Source organism: Podarcis tiliguerta (genome assembly GCF_965153285.1).
Source record: "Podarcis tiliguerta genome assembly, chromosome: 5".
NCBI classification, from domain to species: domain Eukaryota; kingdom Metazoa; phylum Chordata; class Lepidosauria; order Squamata; family Lacertidae; genus Podarcis; species Podarcis tiliguerta.
In genome coordinates, this window is record NC_139538.1 from 98,543,171 (window position 1) to 98,553,567 (window position 10,397).

Sequence of the window (10,397 nt, forward strand, 5' to 3'; positions counted from 1 at the left end):
TTTTTCTTCCAACTTTTTATAAAAATCAGTCTTGTTTCCATTAGGTGCGTAGATCCCGACTATTATCAATTTATCGCCTTGCCAGTTGATCTGTACAGCAATGATTCTTCCTTCTTCATCTTTAAAAATTTGTTGGGCTTCAATTTTATTTTTAATATACAAGACTACTCCTCTTTTCTTTTCTTTATCAGATGATATAAATTCATTCCCGAGTCTTTTGTTAATCAAAATTTTTCTATGTCTTCTTGCTACGTGTGTCTCTTGTAAGCAGATGATGTCCAAGTTTTTCTTTTTTAGATATTGTTCCACTTTATTCCATTTTTTCTTTTCGTTCATCCCATTAATATTCCAATTCCATATTTTTAACGCCATTGTACTTCCTGATTAAAATAAATAAAAATTTGTTATAAATTACTTTTCTTATAATCTGTCTGTTTCCTCTTCTTCCTCTTCTTGTTCTTCCTCTTCTTCCTCTTCTTCTTCGTCCGTCCCTTCCCCTTTCTTCTCTTTTTCTTCTGGGTCCACTCCGCCGGTAGCTCTGATTCCTCCTGATGCGCCTTTGTCTTTGTCTTCCTCTTCTTCTATTATCAATTCCTTATACTTTCTCTGAAACTTGCCTATCTCCTCTGGCCTATTCAGCCTATGCCTCTTGCTTTTATAAACAAAGGAAATCCCTTCTGGGTATTCCCATTTAAATTCAATATTGTTCTTCTTAAGAATTTGCACCAGGGGTTTATATGGGAATCTTCGCTTTAGCAGTCTGATTGGGATATCTTTAAAGATGATTATGTAACTGCCATCTATATATAATCTTTTTTCTCTGTTTCTCTGAAGAATCAAATTTCTCATTTCTCTGTCCTTGAAAGTTATGAGGCAATCGCCTGGAAATTTCCTTGATTTGGTCGTTCTTACTCTCATCCTAAAGGCATTTTGTACTGTGTTTTTCACTTCTTCAATTTGTAATTCCAGCCATTGTGCTAATTCTGTTATTAGTTTTTGTCTAATGTCCTCTCCCTGAGTCTCTGGTATAGCTCTCAATCTTAAATTCACTTCCCGCTGTCGTAGTTCATTCATAGAGATCGCATCCCACATCTCTTCCTGTGATTTGTTTGTTTCTGAGAGCCCCACCTTAATCTTTTCATCTTCCTTTTTCAGTTCTTTCATTTCCAGCCGTGTCCTCTTCATTCCTTCCTCCAACGCCTGTGTTCTCTTAGAAACCTCTTTAATCTGCCCCTTCAATTCATTAACCGTCTCATCTATTTTCCTATCCAATTTTCCAATCTTTGTATCTACTTGTTCTAATTTTGATTCCAAATTCTTTTCACTTTGTCTAATATCTGCAAACATCTTTAATATTTCTGATTTAAAAACTGATTCTTGCTTTGACCCCTTTCTCTCTGCTGGAGTCCCCCCATTACCTCCTTTCTTTTGTTGGTGAGACATTTTCCCCAATTATGTTAATGCTTTCACAATTTGGAAAATCACTTCAGAGGAACACAAACCAAAGTAACTCAATATTAATAGCAGAATACAATCTCAATATTAATACAGTTCAGTCTTGTTATAAACCTATATTTAAATTTCTACTTTTCCTTATTTTTCCTTATTATTATTATTATTATTATTTAATTTTTTTTTTAACTCAGTCCTCTTGCCGCCCAGTAGGCTGGTCCTTCATACGACTCCTTTCGGGAAATTCTGATGGAGAGTCCAGATGTAGTCCCTCCAAAGTATAATCCCAGTTTAAGTCCCTATTGCAACCTCCTGCCCCCAGTTAAACCAATCCTCTTTATGGTCTTCTGTGAAAATTGGGCCCTCAATACTCCAGTCACCCCCCCAAAGAGAAGGGGGAAAAAAGGGGAAAAAAGAAAAAAGAGAAAAAAGGGAAGGAAAAATTACACTTCCCTCTGGCTTAAGCTTTATCTTCCTGCCACCAATTAGGCTAGATCCTCATAATAATAAAAATTTCTTGGCATTCTTAACTGGACAAGAGCCAGGCTCACCAGTGGCAGGCAGCCACATCAAGGCACCTCTGCCCAACTGGTCCGTTTTGGAATTGTGAATGGTTAGGACCAACTCAGCATCAGACAACTGAACATCCTGCAAAAGCAAGCCCCTGGGAGCCCTTCCTTGTGCTGACTCCAGCACCACTTCACCCACATGCATTGCACCAAAAAAGACAATTGAAAACGCTGTTGAAAAGAGTCTCGCCTCATCAGTGGACCAGCAAATTAGCCTCAACTTGCTGCGCATAGCGCAAAGAATGTCAAATGTGACCGGCCTCCTGCCTGGCGCCTTGGATGGCTGCAATCTAGCCCAGCCCTCAAGAGCCTTGCACACCACCAACTTTGCACAAGGGTCTCTGGAATAAAGGGACTTACAGAAAAAATGAAATGGCAGATGACTGAATTCAGATGGACTTCGCCACACGACCCATAAAATGCAGGTGAGCCAAATGCTGCAACACCTGTTGTTTAGATGGTGACTCTAAACTAAGGCTGATCATGAACTGTGCTCTGAAAGCCAAAAAGTCCATCCAGGCCTTCTTATAAGACCTCAAAGTGGAAGGAGAAATAGAAGCCACTACTCCCTGCAAAACTAGTTGCTGCCAAGGTCCCAAAGGTGGACCGGAAAATATTCCGGAAGCTGCTGGGCACCTGGAGCCAAGGATCTGAAGCACTCCATCTGAAAATGAGATAGGGCATCAGCGATACCGTTATTAGTGTCAGGAATAAAACAGGCGGAAAACACAATATTAAATTTGAGGCACCGCAGCACAAATGTATGTAACAGGGCAGAGACTCTACTGGAGTGGGATGACTGCTTTGCCAAAATGCTCGCCACAGCCTGGTTATCGGACCAGAAACAGACCCACCAGTCCTTGAACGCCATGGTCCAAATGTGCACTGCTACTACAATGGGGGAAAACCCAAGAAAGGTTAAATCACAGGTAATGGCTGTACCCTGCCAGTGCTCAGGCCACCTCTGAGCGCACCAACGGCCACAGAAATAGAGCCCAAAACCCAATGAGCCAGCAGCATCCGAATGGACGTGAAAATCAGATTGCAGATTCAAAGTATCCTGCCACAAGGATATGCCTTGAACTCGCTCAGGAATTCCAACCACATCTGGAGATCTGCCGTGACCTCGCTGGGCAACTGGACTTGGTGATGGGGTGAGCGCAGGCCTGCGGAAAGCCTGGCCAAGCGTGCACAAAAGGGGTGACCTGCAGACAACCACCCTGCAGGCGAAATTCAAGTGACCCAATAGCGACTGAATCTGCTTCAAAGTAACCTTTTCCTGTGGCAAAAACTGCACAATAAATTCATGCAAAGACACCAGTTTTAACTCAGGCAAAGTGGAAGTCTGCGCCACAGTATCCAGCTGGATTCCAAGGTAAGATAACCTCGGGACTGGGCCTTCAGTTTTATCAGCTGCCAAGGGAACGCCTAACTCTACCGTTAGGTCATTAAAAGCCTGCAATAAAAGCAGGCATTCATTTGAATCGGCTGCAGAACTTAATAAAAAAAAAATCATCGAGCTAATGGGTCACACCCCTAAAACCTGTTTTGATATGCAAGGCCCAATCCAGAAATGTACTAAAGGCTTTGAATGCTGCACAAGATATAGAGCAGCCCATAGGCATAGCCTTATCCACATAATAAGCTCCATCAAATTGGAACCCAAGCAACTTAAAGTCATGTGGATGCACAGGAAGTAGGCGGAAGGCAGCTTCCACATCGCACTTTGCCAAAAGAGCACCTTTCCCCAAACTCCTAATTAACTTGACCCCCTGGTCAAAGGTGGCATATTTAACAGAAGATAACTCCGAAGGGAAAGCATCATTTACTGATGAACCCTGAGGGTAAGATAAATTATGAATTAGGCGAAATTCACCCAGGGCCTTTTTAGGCACCACGCCCAAAGGGGAAAGGTGCAAATCAGGGTAAGGGGGGCTGTCAAATGGACCAGCGATCCTACCCAATGCCAATTCCTTCCTGATCTTATGCCTTGCAACCTCAGGCATTTCTCTGACTGATTTCTGATTTTCTACTTTCGAAGCCCTTGGCGGGAATGCAACTGGGATACTAAAGCCTTGAGAAAATCCACGTCACAAGTATGAGGCAGCAACCGGGTCGGGGTACCTATTAAGCCACACCTTCAAGGCAGGCAACTTAATGGGAGTACATGCTAGGGTCAATAAGATCTCACTTAACATCTCGGGCTGCTTGAGGAGCAGCTGCCTTCTGCTCTTGCTGAGAGCACCTCCTCGTCCCTCGAAAAGGCCGCTTCATCCCGCATGATGTGGCAGGGTGACTCCCGGAACACGTATCGCAGACATGGGAGTACCTATAACCCTGACGCTGGCACGAGCCCTTATTATATTGAGGCATCTGATCAAGGCCTGTATTTTAAAATGAGCTTAAAGATATATTTGCAAATGTTTGTATGTTTCATGCCAGGCAGAAACCAGCTGGCTAAGCACTCTGGCAGTTGTTTATCTTCCTGCTCTCCTGAACAAGGGCCCCCCTGATTTATAGCAGTAGCAGGAGACAAGTTTCTCAAAGTTGTAAAAGGGAATTACAGGTTGGGAGCAAAGGTTATACTGACCCTACATATTACAGAATACAATCAAGCTGCAAAAACACTAATTAAGAGTTGGTAAATAGTAAGATTTATTGTTTAACAGAAAATAATACCATGTGCCTCCCATCAGACTCTAGCCATATTTTCCTAAGGTTTAAGGTATCCTGAGAGAATTAAAGGGCAATAAATTTTGGGAAGGGCTAATGGGAAAAGCAGCTGGCTGGGAAAGGGGGGTGTAAACTGAAGAGGCTTCTTTTGAAGCTGTTTTTACTGAGTTTCTTTTTACTTTGCAAAGGCCTTTTCTTCTAAAAAGCTATCTATGTTATGTATGAGATTTGTTGGCTTAATGTAATTATGCAAAGGATTTAGAAAGTAAGGAATGTTAGATTCTTATGTTAGATTCTTATTTCATTGATGGTGTGTGAGAATGTGAACCCAAGATCTCTGTTTAGATAGAATTTAATACCATGAGCCATTTGTTTTAGCCATTTGTTTTGGAATGCAGGGGCAACAGGGGCAAAAGGTGATCTGGTAATTAAGGTGCCTTGTCGAGGCAAATGTAAGATATATGGCTACTTGTCTGCCATTTATGGATAGAAGGAAATATAGCTCTTTGTCTCCCATAAAAGGTAATAGGAAATGGGTGTATCTTTTATGATTGGTTCTAGCAAACAGCCAATAGGAATTTCAACCAGGCTGATTGGACAGAGGCAGCCAAAGGAAGAGCATGGGGGCTGGGCTGAGGAAATATAAGTGCTGGCCATCAGGGCTGGAATGGGCAGAGCTTTGGTAACCATATACCACTGTGTCTATCATTTATTTGTCTGACAAATAAATTATTATTTTAATTTCTCTATTGCTGCGTTGAATATTTCATTCCAGCTAAGCGTTAACCACAAGCAGGGTGCTACAATATTCCCAGCAAATAAGACGCCTTGCTGGCTTCTTAATCTCTTGCTTGGATTTCTGGTGCTCAGTGGACTTGCTTTTGAAATGAGGGGTAACATAAGCAGTCCACACATCAAGATCCTTACGATCCCATCAAAGCCGTCCGGCCAATTAAAGCGGCGGCAAGCTCAGGAAGCTCGAGGAGCCGAAGCCCCATGGGGCAAAAGCCCCGGGGGGGGGGAGGAAAGGCAAGAGGGAAAATATCAATAGGGAATAAACGGCTGAAGGGAAAAGAAAGGGAACTGGGATAAGAAAGGGAATAATGAAAACAGATCACCAGAATTGTCGAAGGTAGATCGCTTTCTCTCGGCTCACAGCAGACATGTTGCTGGTGTTTCGATGCATGCACCGAAAGAAGAAGCTCTGGGTCACGTGCATAGGTATCTGTTTAGCCTGTGTCCCATTGGCCTGATTAAACCCAGCATCAAGGGACCTACCAACTGGGTATTGTGGCTATCCAATTGAACCCACCCACAACACAGGGTTTGGTTGCCAGGTCTCACCGCAACACATGCCCTCTTTAAGGGAGGACCCAATTTACCATAACTTCTCTATTAGAAGCATATTCAAGGATTTATAGGGGGTTTACATTATCACATTCATTATGGCCCTTTGGGCCACTCCCACAAAATGATTAGTTTAAAATACAATTTGAAATCACATTTAAAATCAAAATAAAATTAAATGGTAACCCACAAATCATAACCGTAGGGGTAAGGAATTAAATGTTCACCAGGCCCGGCCACCCGTGCTGGTCCCATATGGGCCGGTAGAAAGAGCCAAGGAGGCCACTTACATACAGGGTCCCATATGGTCAGACTAGGCCAAGACCAAAGGCCTAGACTTTTGCAGGGGGGGTTCAGTAGTTAAAACCTCACAGAGTTGCACATCTTTTCCCCTGAATGTGCTCTAGTGCAGACTAACAGAGAAATTTAGCAGGCAATGCTAAAATGCTAAAAGCTTCATTCACGCCAACTAAAATTTCTTTGGTGAAATTGCCAGGAAAACTTTTCCACTCCATTAATGAGTGTGGTGAAGCTTTGCCTGTCATACTTCCATCAGGCAAATGGCATTATAGTTGGTGACCATGCTGCCAGCCGTGTCTTTTGTGAGATAATTCTGAACCAGAATAGCTAGAGGGAAGAGCTAGGAGATTCCAGTGGAAGCCAAGAGCCATTTTGGAGAAAAGTGACTCAGTCTTCTTTCTCTCTCCCTGCCCAAAATAAGATATATATTTAAGTGTATGTGTGTAGGACAGAAAGAGCATAGAACAACTAAAGTATTTTGCAAATGAAGGAAAGAGAAATAGATGAACCGTTTGAAGCAGGGAGTAAGCTGAAGGGGGGGAGGCAGAATGGGGAGTGATGCGACAGACTGCCTGCTGCTCTGATGTGGGGCTGTGGGCTTGCTGCTTGTATGCACGCTATACTGCCTCTGCTCCCACCTATGCTGACCTTGTATGGTTGAAAGCAAAATCCAATGATACAGCTTTCTCTCCTTCCAAAGGAATCCAAACCTGGGTAAGCACTGCTGCCCCTGGCACTTTTCATCACACACAGAAGTGGGGAGCAAGTGATAATGTGGTTATAAATAAAGCAGCAGCTCTAACAAATGAACCTTTAGGATTAATAATCTCACTTTAAATTTTAATTGTACATGTGCACTATCACATTTACATTTCTAAAATGAACCCATTTACAGTATTTAGCGGTATTTTGTAGACAAATGGCTCACAGGAGAGTCCCAATGTGTCTCATTGTGTCCATCTTGTGGGTTCTGCACTCATCAACTTGTGATTTTAATGTGTTTTTTGTTATACACATTGAATTATATACACTGGTGTTATCTGTAGAACCAAGATGAAGCAGTATTGCTGCTGAGATGCTGAGTCACATTCCCTTCCTCACAAGAAAGCCAAGTCTGCACTTTCCTGAGAGTAAGCTCCATTAAACATAAACTTACTTGTGAGCAGATATAAATACCATTGTCATGTAAATTAACTGTATTGTGAATTCTTAATGAGTGCCTGGACTTCAGCTCCTGCACAAGATATATCCCCACGGCTTTTCAGAATTTTCACATTTTGCATTTGTTCTTATTGTTAGCAATATTTGCACAAAATAACTTGCAGCAAGTACCTTCTGCAAGTATCTCAGGTGAACCCACCTCAGGTAAGATGCATCTTGGGTGTAGAATGAAGGAAGGGCAAACTCAGGACCACTTCCCTTGGGCAGCTAAGTACAAGTCCACCCCCTTTGCCTGAACCAAACTGTAGACCAAAGGGTTAGATTATGCTGTATTTGTGTCAATGTGTTTATTCAAGGATATTCAAACTATCAGATTGAATCACTGAACATTGAAAACACAATTACAATGGAGCAAGACCTACACATTTAACATACTGGGACTTCATTCTGAGTAAATGTACAAATGATTGCATGGCACAGATCTAAGTATATAAAAGTTTATACATTGTATTTTGGATATTTTTCCAAGCACTGCTTTATGCAAACATTTGCGTTGTATGCTTAGGTTTTCATAATTTCTGAAATACCAGAACTCAGGATCCACCAATGAAATTGAAAGGAACCAGTAGATTCTGAAGAAAACAGACTTATTCAAATAGCACATACCCATAGCTGTCAACTTTTCCCTTTTCTTGCGAGGAATCCTATTCAGAATAAGGGAATTTCCCTTTTTAAAAGGGAAACGTTGACAGCTATGCACATACCATGTGTTGTAGACCACTGGCTTACACACCCTTTGGAAGGTGATAAGACAAAGTAGGGTTTGAGACCAAAAGCCATTTCCTCCCCCCCTCCACCCACTTCAGCCTGGGAGTCTGGAGGCTCCATATAGTAATCTGGGCTAAATATTTATGGATGGACACTGCATTCTCCAGGTTAGGAAATGGTCTACCTCTAAATAGTCTGGAAGAGGAGAGACAAAGAACAAAAAAAGGGTCCTTGGCCTCTTAGGCCTTTTAGGCTTCCTGGTGCCTCTCACTGCTCTTGTAGGAAGCAGGATGCTTGACTAGGTGGACTTCTGGCTTTTACCAGCCCAGTTGCTCTCATTTTCTAAGGCGCTGCTGTGCCCTTTAAAACATTATTGTTTATTTCTGGTTGGCTGAGTCCAGGTTTATACTAACCTGTGAGCACAGCTCATCTCTTCAAGAATCCAAGCAAACTCCATTATCCTGAAGCAGCAATATTTTTATTTGCATACATAGCAACTGATAGAAAAATGAAGGATTTTTAGCACACTCTTCAGTCCATGAAGAGTCCCAGGGTGGCTTACAAATATCAGTAATAAGGCAAATCATAAGCAATAATAAAATTTAAACATTCTAAAATCTCTTTTCCACACACCATTTTCCCTTTGCACAGAAGTAAAACACAAACCTAAGGGACGCGGGTGGCGCTGTGGGTTAAAGCCTCAGTGCCTAGAGCTTGCCGATCTAAAGGTCGGCGGTTCGAATCCCTGCGGCGGGGTGCGCTCCCGCTGTTTGGTCCCAGCGCCTGCCAACCTAGCAGTTCGAAAGCACTCTCGGGTGCAAGTAGATAAATAGGGACCGCTTACTAGCGGGAAGGTAAACGGCGTTTCCGTGTGCTGCGCTGGCTCGCCAGAGCAGCGATGTCACGCTGGCCACGTGACCCGGAAGTGTCTTCGGACAGCGCTGGCCCTTGGCCTCTTTGAGTGAGATGGGCGCACAACCCTAGAGTCTGTCAAGACTGGCCCGTACGGGCAGGGGCACCTTTACCTTTACCTTTTAAAACACAAACCTTAACATAACAGCAGCAGACCTCCCCACAATGCCATGTAATCTGCCTGAGTTGCCCTCCTGTCAACAGAAAGGAGTAGGGCTGGTTATTAGGGAGTAAAGGTAAAGGTAAAGGGACCCCTGACCATTAGGTCCAGTCATGACCGACTCTGGGGTTGCGGCACTCATCTTGCTTTATTGGCCGAGGGAGCTTCCGGGTCATGTGGCCAGAATGACTAAGCCGCTTCTGGTGAACCAGAGCAGCTCACAGAAACGCCGTTTACCTTCCCGCTAGAGCGGTACCTATTTATCTACTTGCACTTTGAGGTGCTTTTGAACTGCTAGGTTGGCAGGAGCAGGGACCGAGCAACGGGAGCTCACCCCATCGCGGGGGTTCAAACCGCCGACCTTCTGATCGGCAAGTCCTAGGCTCTGTGGTTTAACCCACAGAGCCACCCACGTCCCGGTTATTAGGGGGAAGTTGCATTAATATACAGAGTCCACACATTTTTTTTATTTCCCAGAGACACTTTGTGCCAAAGCCATATTTTCTGGTTGGGATTGGCCGCTAAGTGGTGCAGAGAGCTAATTGGCCAGAGAACAGGAAATTGATATAAACGCCTCCAGGAACATCTCTAAGTTCAAATGGAAATTCTTTAGTGTTTTGTTTTGTTTATTTCAAAAAATATAAATTGCTTGATAGTAAAAAAGAAAATGCCAAGTATAAAATGTGTGTGTGGAATGTGTGGCTTTAAGATTTTTTGCGGGGGGGGGGCAGTTTAAATTGCTTGACAGTAGCTTTTGTGGAAGAGCTTCCACTTCATTTATCAGAAGCTGAATTAAATTGCTTAGGGGTGGTGGGGTAGAGAGACACAGACCCAAAAATCTATAAGGCTGTATTATATTACTTACAAATGTACATAGTTTTCTCCAGTCTGACCAATTGTTGCCACAGGGCCTGGACATATTACAGATATTCCATGGACTAGTAAATGACATACAAAGTGTACCAATGGAAGGGGAAATAATCTAAAGAGCTGCTATCTTCTGGTATTGAAACAACTCACAAATCACAGCTCTGCTTTCAGTCATTAGCTAAAAA